Genomic DNA, 11178 nt, shown 5'->3' on the forward strand with positions numbered 1-11178 from the left:
GTTTTGCAAATAAACTTCGTTTCGTGCTTCATGCATGTAAGATTTTTTTCTCAAGAATTATGTGCTAGGCTACGCTAGAGAAAAACAAACAGGGTCCGGGAGTTCTTCTTCGTACGGAGTTCGGGCAGTCCAGCCGCTGCCGGCAGAGGCCATCATTGCCTCGTTTGATTTTGCAACAAAACTACCACGCACGTTTTTCGAAAAAAAATCACACATGCACGAGGTATTAAATGAAGTCTATTTACAAAATATTTTTAGGGATGAGTGTAACTTTTCGCGACGAATCAAATGACGATAATTAATCGATGATTAGCTACAATGATGCTACAGTAACAATCGTCTAATTGCGTGGTCAAAGGTCTCATTAGATTCTTCAGGGTCACTAGCGCGGGGTTCTGAAGTTGGTTTTGTAAACTGGCTTTGTTTGACACTATAATTAGCGGTCAAAGTAATACTATTTCTAACACGGTGTTGACACAAAAAATCAACACACTGGAATCCGAGGGCAAGTGTTCGCCGAGTCACGAAAAAGTCAACCAAGCGTGCCAGTCAATTTGAACTGGAATTGATAAGGGATAAAACAAAGTCAAATTCGAGAGCGTATCGGCTGAAATTCCGAATATCTCTCAGATGGGCGTATCGGCAAGCTTTGCCGATACTATAGACGATAAAAAGATATTAAATGCGAGCGCGTAGTAAAAGAGTGTATCGGCAGAATCAGCCGATACACTAGGCGACAAAACCGACTTTTTAAGCAGCCGATCGCGTATATATGGCAAGATCTAAGCTACGAATGTATAACTTAGATGATGCGAAGATAAAAACATATCTAAATCGACTCTTGAGATAACAAAAGTGTCACTCCAAAACCTAAAACCGATCTAGTATGTTTTTAGATGTGATAATGGCCAAAAAACATAGGGAAAACCTACAAATCTAGCCGATATCGATAATTGGTGAATAAATCTAGACGAGACGACAGCGATGCGCCCGGAAGTCAAAGCCTAAATAAACTCGATAACTTTTGAATAGATTTGAACGAAGCCACAGCGATGCGCCCGGTAGCTAAATCTCAAATATACTCGGTAAAACGAAAACTCACCAGCAAATCAAGTCGCTCGAATGTGAGGCGTCCTTGATCAACTCGAAAGAACTTGTCGAAAAAAGAAGTGAAAAGGCGAAGTCGCCGAAAAAGTGCAAAAGAATTGTAAAGTTTGTTGTATTAGATGTGTATCAAGTTTTTCCGGTCCCTTACAACTCATATTTATAGCCTAGCGCTATCAAATCCTAGCCGATTACGGCAAAAATTAGTTGACTCTAAAGAAAAGACTATCTAAAAGATAAACTACTTAAAATATTACAACCGAATCATCAAGATTTTCATAGTCCGGATCCTCTTCTCCTTCCTTGACTTCATCGGCAACTTTTGCATCGGCCGAGCACCAGAGCTGGCGGATTAGCATCTTGGCAGAATATTCCCCTGCCCCATCGGACGGACTCCCATCGGCCGATTCCTACTATGTACATCTTTTGGTTTCTTTTAAATCGGCCATTTTTCCTTCACCGAAATCACCTTCCTTGGCACGTGTCAAAAAAACGGTGTCAACACATGCCCCCCAGTTTCGGAGTAATTTTTTTTTGCTCCGAAAATAACTCCAGCAAACGTTTAAATGAATCTCTGTCTTCCAAACAAACATAGTGTCAAACTCCCATTTTGCCATTGAGCAAAGGTTATAAATATCTCCATCTTTTTCTCTGCTGGCATCTTTCTTGTAGCACCTCCGCTTCCTTCTTTGTTCAAGAACACACTCGCTCTGCCGCCGCCACTGTAGCTTTCTAGGGTTTCAAGGATCCAAGTCCAAGAACTCTTCCTCCGGCAATGGCTTCCATCTCCGAGATCCCAGAGATACGTCTTTTCCTCCATCTGCATCTTTGCCCCCATTCTTTTTCCGATCCCCTCAATCGCATTTCTTATTTCCGCCTTTATTTTTCAGAATCTTAGGGGTAACGCAATTATCCCACTAGAAAACCAATGCGGCATGGTTTGCTTAGGTCCCATGGGAGATCCAGATCCAACTAGTGTAATTAATCTGAAAACCAGCAGGATCCCTTTTAAGTCTTCCAACATGAATCTAGATTGGACTCTAGCCTTCAGATCTTGGTCGAATGTTACTCCCGGATGGAGAAATTGGTTCCGCAGAATAGCAAGTTCCCAAAGGACCAATTGGGAACAGTACGATATTAGCCAATGCCTGGACTTATCTTTATCGGAGATGATTAGGAACGAGCCGATGCTTATATCGGCTTCTTACTTTTGGTCTGATGCACTCAACGCATTTATGTTTAACCATGGACCAATGACACCAACCCTGATGGATGTTGCGATGCTTACTGGCCTGAATATTCATGGTGCCGATAGACCTTTTCGTTTGTTAGAAAAAGCATCTTTCAAAATTGAAACCAAAAGCATTGGCGGGTGGAAAGGATATATCGGCAAGAACATGAAGACTAGATCAGTGTCTGTCAGAGAGCATACTAACTTTCTAAACATGTGGCTCGAGAAATTCATCTTCTGTGGCAAAGCTGTTGGTCCAACAAATAATAATCTCAAGCTGGCAGAAAATCTGGCTACTGGCAATCCTGTTCCTCTCGGTAAATATCTTCTGGGCTCAGTTTACCACCTGCTTCATCAAGTATCATCCAGACTCAGAAAGAACCAGCCGATCACCAATTTGGGAGGCCCCTAGTGGTTTATTCAGTTGTGGCTGCACATTTATATGCACAAAACTATGACAGTCGAATTGTTAGAGATAGAATTCCCATCAGAAAACTTTTCTGAAGAAGAAGAGACCGTCACTCGCCGATGCACATCATTTGGTGAAGCAGCTATCATGATTGCCAATGATTCCAAGACCCTCGGCATTACTGACTTTTTCAAGTCCTTCTACAATGGGTTACCAGAAACCTCCAATATCTGGTTTGCATATCAGGATGAAAAAGTCATGTATGAAAACCCCTTCAAGCTTCAGCTCGATTCATGGAAGACCGATGAAGAAGCCACCAAGATCATGAAGGAAATAATTTACCCAAGAATTCTGCCAATTAACTTCACAGCTGGCAAAGATACTCCTAACTATGAGTTTTATAATCCATCAGTGGCAACCAGACAATTGGGATTTGGCCAAGTGCCCCCTTTTTCCTTCTTTGCTAGTAAAGTTCAGTTTAGAGGAACCCTAGACAATAGCTCTCTCTCTTACAGTCGACTGAAAGATCTGGAGCCTGACGTAGATATGACACTTCTAGCCGATTGGCAGATTTCACCTTTTACGACAACCCCTTTTACCCAATGGTGGTCTGAATGGAAAGAACATATCTTCTGCAAATCGACCAATCTATACTGCATGGCTCTGGATAACAATTATCCATCAGGCGAAAATGAGGTAAAAATTAAAATAACTCCCATAATATCTCTTAACATCTTTTGCTTGCAGCCTTTAACCTCTACTCTTTGCAGGATGATGATGGGGATCCTCCAACAATCAGTAGGAGTGGGCAGCTGATCAACTACGCCCTGCCAGCCGATAAACCAAATATCTGCTATGGTCCTCCTACTTTGGCAGATGTGGCCACTGGGAGAAAACGTAAGGTATCTTACACCAAGGTGACAACCCGTAAGAAAAAGAAATCTCCAGGCCAATCTTCAGCAGCAGCAGCACCCCAAACAGACACTCCGATCGACCTTCCTTCCTCTTCTTCAGAAGGTAAAAGCCTAAATCCCAAGTCTTCACTTTATCTAAATGCTGATCATACCCTGACTTTATAATTAAGATATTACTGAACACCAATCTGGAGGAGAAGAAGACTCTCATAATACACTCCCTCATACATTACCCATTATCCAGGTATGATCCTCCTTACTCAGTAAGTATTTTAAACCTTTTCATGATCCTGAATCTGGTATTGTTTCCTTTTGGTTTCATCAGTCACATCATTCACCTCCAACTCCCAGGAAATTCAGGGCAGAATCTCCATTGATACAGGTATGATTTCAGAACTTGCTCATGAACATATTCTATATATTTCTAACAATCATCCTTCAGCTTGCCGATCATGCACTATCTGAATTACTTGGCCAGCCAAACACTGCAATCCCGAGCTCTTCATCACAACCCCTCGTTTCTGTTGGCTCCAACATAGAGGAAATACGCCTGAAGCAAGTAAGCATCCTTCCCCTTGGCCGATTTCATCATCCCTCTGCCTTCATCAGCCATCCTAACCATATATCCCTGTCAGGCACAAGAATCTCCAGACAATAGTCTGTTTTCTTTTCAAATTGGAGCCACTCCCCAGGAAGAAGAAGAAGCAACATCAGCCGATCCAGTTGTATTGTCGGATGAAATCAGGGCCAAACTCCAAGAATCCCTTCAGTTTCTAAATCAAGACATCGGCCAATTAATCAAGAATGCACAGCCGATCCGAGCCATCTTGGAAGAACTGGAGGGTAAGCTTTCAGAACCGATCGAAGAGGCGTTAATTCCTGCAGCCTTTATCGAGAGCCATCATGTAGAATTCAACAAGGCCCAGAAACAACTCGCCGATCGTCTTCGGCTGGAAGAAATCATCAAACAAAGTGATAACCTCAAAGCTTTAGCAGAATCGGCCATTGGTGAGATCAAATCTCTGAATGATACCCAGGCCAGCATTCTGAGAAATAAAGCAGCATTGGAGGCTGAACGGAATCGTCTTCTGCAAGAACTCAACCGGGTAAAACAAGCAATAGACATCGCAGATCACGACCTATCTCAGATTCCACCGGCCATTGCCAAACTCGAGGAGGATAAGCAAAAGCATGCTCGTCAACCATATCTACTTCACAAGAGTTTGCGGCCGATTTCTGGTTCATCAGTAGATAACAACCAAGTAATTGAAAACATTGATCAAATTCGCCTGCGTGCGATGAAAGTAATCCAGGAAGCTCTAGGATTACTGTAAGAATAAGTCATGTAATGTAACCTCCAGAATTAGCAGACAACGTGATCTTGATCCCGAAATTTATCTTTATGATTTATTGCTCTAAGGGCGACCCATATCGTGTCGGCCATATTACAATCGATGCATCCAACTCGCGAATCGGCTTTTATATATTTTTGCACTAAAGGCAATACTTCCCAGTATTGGCTATGACTTACAAAATTTGGCCGATACTACAATCGGCCATATCCCTCACTGATCAAGACTCTTCCGAAGAATCTCCCGACTTTTCTGATGTAACTTCATAATCAGCCATCCAAAAGAAATCCTTCTCCTATGCTTGACCAGAAAGACAATTCATCCGATCATAACTCACTATATGGGCTTCGGCCGATGCCACACTGAATGACGAATCGGCTGATACTATTTCAACAGTATCGTCAACCCACTGAATCAAGCATTGATGCATAGTAGATGGAATGCAACAATTGGCATGTATCTAATCCCGACCCAACAGAAAACTATATGAACCTTTGCCATTAATAACGAAGAAAGTAGTGGGAAGGGTCTTACTGCCAATTGTGATATCGACACATAATGCCCCAAAAGCAGGAGATACGACTCCTTCGAAATCCTTCAGCATCATATCAGTTTTCGTCAGATCATCCTGATTCTTCCCAAGCTTGCGTAGCATAACATAGGGCATTATATTCACAGCTGCACCTCCATCAACCAACACCTTCGTAACAGGCTTGCCATCAACGAATCCCTTAAGGAACAGTGCCTTAAGATGCTGCCTCTTATCATCTACTGGCTTCTCAAATGTTGCTGGCAATGGTTCCAAATTTAACTGTGCCATGACTTCCTCTAATTCTGGCTCATGATCTTCATCATCTGGCACCATAAATTCTTTCGGCATTATGAAAACCATGTTAATTGGTGCAGCCGATGATCCAGAATTTTGATCACTATCGGCTCTGGGTTTGGCGCGCCAAACTTGTGACCTGATCCCTTTCTTGTGCAGATTCTGTTCTTGTTCTTCCTCAATAATCTCCAGCTGGTGTAACCTCTGAACACGTCGCTTTTGAGACCTGGTCAAACCTTCTGGACACCATTGGGATTGATCCGTGTGATCAGGTTCACGTTTTGGATCTTTCCGCATCGGCTGATCGTCTTGTACTCTATCATCGGCCATCTGTTCTTGCCGATCGTGTACAGGCACTCTTCTCCCAGCAGGATCACATAGCATTGTCCTGCCACCCAGTCAATCATGTACCAATACTCTTTTTCCTAGCCGATCATGCACAGGAGTGCGTTCACGCCGATAAGGCTCATGACGCGACCTTTCATATGATCGGCTGCCTTGACCATTGCATTCGGGACAATCGTATGCCGATGGCAACGTCAACCCTTCTTCCCAAAAGTAGACAAAGAAAGGACACCTCCAATGATCTTGCTCGCGTCGCTCCTCTTCTTCTCTACGCTGCCACCTTTCACGATCACGCTGAAACTTGTTCAACAGCATTTGAGACGTTACACGTCTACATGGTGCCGATGAACGTTCAGTATCCCTCAACGGACCCTTTCCTTTGACCTCATCAGCCGCTATCTCGGCTTTAGGATCAACAGCTCCAGATTTCTTGACCGATGATGACATCAGAATCTTAGCTTGAGAAGAACCTTCATCTCTAGCCACATCAACCATGTTTGTGGCGAAAGGATGTCCGTCGATCTTCATCGTTTTCTTGGGAGCCTCGAATTTCAACCTCCCTTGTTCGAAAGCCATATGAATCTGCTGTCGGAAGACCTTGCAGTCATTTGTATCATGCGATGTGGCGTTGTGCCACTTGCAGTATTTTATATTCTTGAGCTCATCCTCCGATGGAATCTTGTGATATGACTTCAACTTGATCAAACCTTCCGACAATAATAAGTCAAAGATCTTGTCGGCTTTGGTGATGTCGAACACATACGACTCAGGCTCTTTCTTTCCAAACGGACACGTCACCGGCTTTTTACTGTTCTATATCCACTCAGACGATGCGACTGTTTCTTGCTCCTCTTCAGACTCATCATTAGCAGAATACTCCACATAGTTGATCTTCTTCTGAAAAGGCTTTTCGGACTCGTAGGATCGAGTCTCTCCTGTCATCCGACTTGCGATCTGGCTAATACTTTCAAACTCCTGCGAAGCATATTTATCTTTAATGTGTGGCAATAGTTCATTAAATGCTGCATCGGCCAACTGCTGATCGGACAGAACTAAACTGTAACATTGGTTTTTGACATCTCTGAACCTCTGGATAAAAGTAGCAACCGATTCATCATTTCTTTGTCTCAAGTCGGTCAAATCGGTCAACTTTAACTCAGTAATCCCAGAGAAGAAGAATTGATGAAATTGTCTTTCTAGATCGGCCCAATATAATATGGAGTTTGCTGGTAAAGTGGTGAACCAAGCAAAGGCCGATCCAGATAAAGACAAGGAGAACAAACGGGCTCTGAGTGCATTCTGGTTGCCCGCTTCTCCCAACTATAGAAGGAACCTATTAACATGTTCCATCGTAAAAACTTCTCCCTGCCCTGAGAACTTTGTGAAATCAGACATCTTGTACTTGTATGGGAGATGAATCTAATCATAAGCCGGAGGATAGGGAGTCTTGTACATAACGGACTGTTGTTTTGGCCTCAAACCAAGCTGCTCCCTCATCAATTCAGCTATCTTCGTGCTCCAGTCAACTTGCGGCTCAATTATTGGCATTTGCTAAGGGGAAATCGTACTCGCCGCACTGGTCATCATCGCAAGTTGTTGAGCTGCATGGTTCATCGGCTGTCCAGCCGATTGCATATGTTGGGCTTGCTGAGCTATCCGATTGGGAGTTTGCTGAGTCATCATCGGCTGTGTAGCTGATGGGTTAGCCGATTGTTGACCAGCAATATCCATGTACGGCACATTAACACACCGTATCTATCCAGTCGCTTGATTGTGGAATATCCAGTTGATTCCCTTCTGATGCGGAGATTGAGACAATAACACTTCTGAAGGAGACTGGGGTTGGAGCAGGATAGCAAGACGCTGTTGTGGGGCCATCGGCGGTGGCGCCGATGCATTAGTTTGTGTCATCTGTTGTGGACTCCATGCGCCTTGTGCATTTGGCTGTGTTGCCATTGCGTCCTGCTGTGTACTCATCGGCTGAACGGCCGATGGATCTGGCTGAGAGGCTATCGGCTGAGAAGCCGATGCATTAAACTGCATCTTGGGTGGCGTAGAAAAGAAATCCGGATGCATACCATACCCAGTAGCAGGATCCCATCCCTTAGGAAAAACAGACGCAGATCCACCTTGCACATTTATAGCAATCGGCGGTGTGGTTGAGTAGATAGGATTTGTCGTACCCACCGATGCTGCAGTAGTCATCTAAGGTGGAGTTTGATTATTGCTCGTTCCTGCCTGGCTATCTTGAGCTGACAGGGCTGCTACCATAGACACCTCCAAAGGAGTATATTGCATCTGATCTGGTTGTATATAGCAAGGACCCATGCACACTGGTAACGTGTCTTCAGCAAAAGTCTTGACCACTGCATTGTGCACCGTGTTGCCCATAACTGTTGCACTCTTGATGAAGGCTTGTGCCACAGCCTGGCCGACTGCGTCTATCATCTTGCTTTCACGTTGAGCCTCTGTCAATGACTGGAAAGATGGAAGATTAAACTTCTTGATCACCTCACCAGATCTGTTGATGCTGTATGACTTGAGGCATTCATATTTGAATTTCTCCACCAGCTCTTCAAATTCCTTTTTGTTCTTCTTTGAGCTTATCTTCAGGAACAGGAATCTGGTTTTCTTCACTAACTGCAGATTTATCTGTGAGTTCTACCATGTTGAAGCTTTCGTGTCCCACTGGGCGTGCCAAAAGATATGTTGACGCAAAAAATCAACACAATGGAATCTGAGGGCAAGTGTTCGCAGAGTCACGGAAAAGTCAACCAAGCGTGCCAGTCAATTTGACCTGGAATTGACAAGGGAGAAAACAAAGTCGAATTCGAGAGCGTATCGGCTGGGATTCCGAATATCTCTCAGATGGGCGTATCGGCAAGCTTTGGCAATACTATAGACGACAAAAATATATTAAATGCGAGCGCGTAGTAAAGGAGTGTATCGGCAGAATCAGCCGATACACTAGGCGACAAAACCGGTTTTTTAAGCAGCCGATCGCGTATGTATGGCAAGATCTAAGCTATGAATGTGTAACTTAGATGATGCGAAGCTAAAAACATATCTAAACCGGCTCTTGAGATAACAAAAGTGTCACTAAGCCGATCTAGTATGGTTTTAGATGTGATAATGGTCAAAAAGTATAGGGAAAACCTACAAATCTAGCCGATATCGATAATTGGTGAATAAATTTAGACGAGACGATAGCGATGCGCCCGGAAGTCAAAGCCTAGATAAACTCGATAACTTTTGAATAGATTTGAACGAAGCCACAGCGATGCGCCCGGTAGCTAAAGCTCAAATATACTCGGTAAAACGAAAACTCGCCAGCAAATCAAGTCGCTCGAATGTGAGGCGTCATTGATCAACTTGAAAGAACTCGTCGAAAAAAGAAGAGAAAAGGCGAAGTCGCTGAAAAAGTGCAAAGAAATTGTAAAGTTTTTTGTATTGGATGTGTATCAAGTTTTTCCGGTCCTTTACAACTCATATTTATAGCCTAACGCTATCAAGTTCTAGCCGATTACGGCAAACGTTACTTGACCCTAAAGAAAAGACTATCTAAAAGATAAACTACTTAAAATATTACAACCGAATCATCAAGATTTTCGTAGAGTCCGGATCCTCTTCTCCTTCCTTGACTTCATCGGCAACTTTTCCATCGGCCGAGCACCAGAGCTGGCGGATTAGCATCTTCGCAGAATATTCCTCTGGCCCATCGGACGGACTCCCATCGGCCGATTCCTACTCTGTACATCTTTTGATTTCTTGTGAATCGGGACTCTTTCTTTCACCAAAATCACCTTACTTGACACGTATCAAAAAACGATGTCAACACACGGGGGAAAATCAAATAAGGCCAATGCCTCCTCCTGTATGTCCTCCAGGCTCCAGCCCCCGTCACGGCGTGGTAGCATGCACGGTAGCGAACGGGGTGGGGCATGCAGGTCTGCACTGCAGTGCACTAGGGCACCGCATCTCCCTCCCGTTCTGGTCCTGGGCCTTGTTTGGTTTTGCAACAAAACTAGTATGCACGTTTTTTAGAAGAGAATCTCGTATGTATGAAGTACTAAATGAAGTCTATTTGCAAAACTTTTTTAAAGATGGGTGTAACTTTTCGCGACGAATCTAATAACAGTAATTAATCGATGATTAGCTACAGTGATGTTACAGTAAACATCCTCAAATTACGCGGTCAAAGACCTCATTAGATTCTTCAGAGTCACTAGCGCGGGGTTCTGAAGTTGGTTTTGTAAACTGATTTTGTTTGACACCGTAATTAATGGTTAAAGTTGTTACTATTTCTAGCTAATTGTCGCGCGAACCCTGGATTCGCTCGCTGATCCTTCCTATTGACCCATCTGGACGAGCCTCCCACCTTTTCCCCATGAACAACGCCAATCATGAGCGCTCAGCTCAGCGCCTAGCTTCGTACTCGATCTGCATGATGCATGCATGCACGCTCGCAGAGCGGAGAGGGGGCCCCAGCGCATGCATATGCATGCGTCGTGGGAAGACATGCATGCATGCAGATGCACTTGTTGCCTTGTTGGCAAGGGCGTGGGCCGTGGGGAAAGGAGGTGGGGCCTGAGAGGCGGGGCACTCCACCATCCCGTCCCGTCCCGTCCAATGCACGCACGCACGGTGAGGCCAGTTCGTTCCATTCCATTCCATCGACCTGCATGCACCTCCCTCCCCTCACGTCGCGGTGGGCCAAGGCGGATATGGGCAACGTGCATCACGCGAGGGGTGCTGGATCGGATGTGTGCCAACGAAAGCGATGGACGTCGCGCGCGCCACGACCTGCTCCTGCGCGCTTGGTGGTGGCGTCGCTGCTCCTCCTGCTGCTTGCACCGACAAAACCCAAGGCGTTACGAAAACAGATACAGTACAAATTTGAACCGAATTTGATCCTCCGACCTTACGAGATGGCTAAAAACCACCGCGTTCTTTCTAATCTCGAGGTCGGTGGGCACATTTTTATTTATTTATTGGTT

Source organism: Panicum virgatum, chromosome 9N (genome assembly GCF_016808335.1).
Source record: "Panicum virgatum strain AP13 chromosome 9N, P.virgatum_v5, whole genome shotgun sequence".
Classification (NCBI taxonomy): domain Eukaryota; kingdom Viridiplantae; phylum Streptophyta; class Magnoliopsida; order Poales; family Poaceae; genus Panicum; species Panicum virgatum.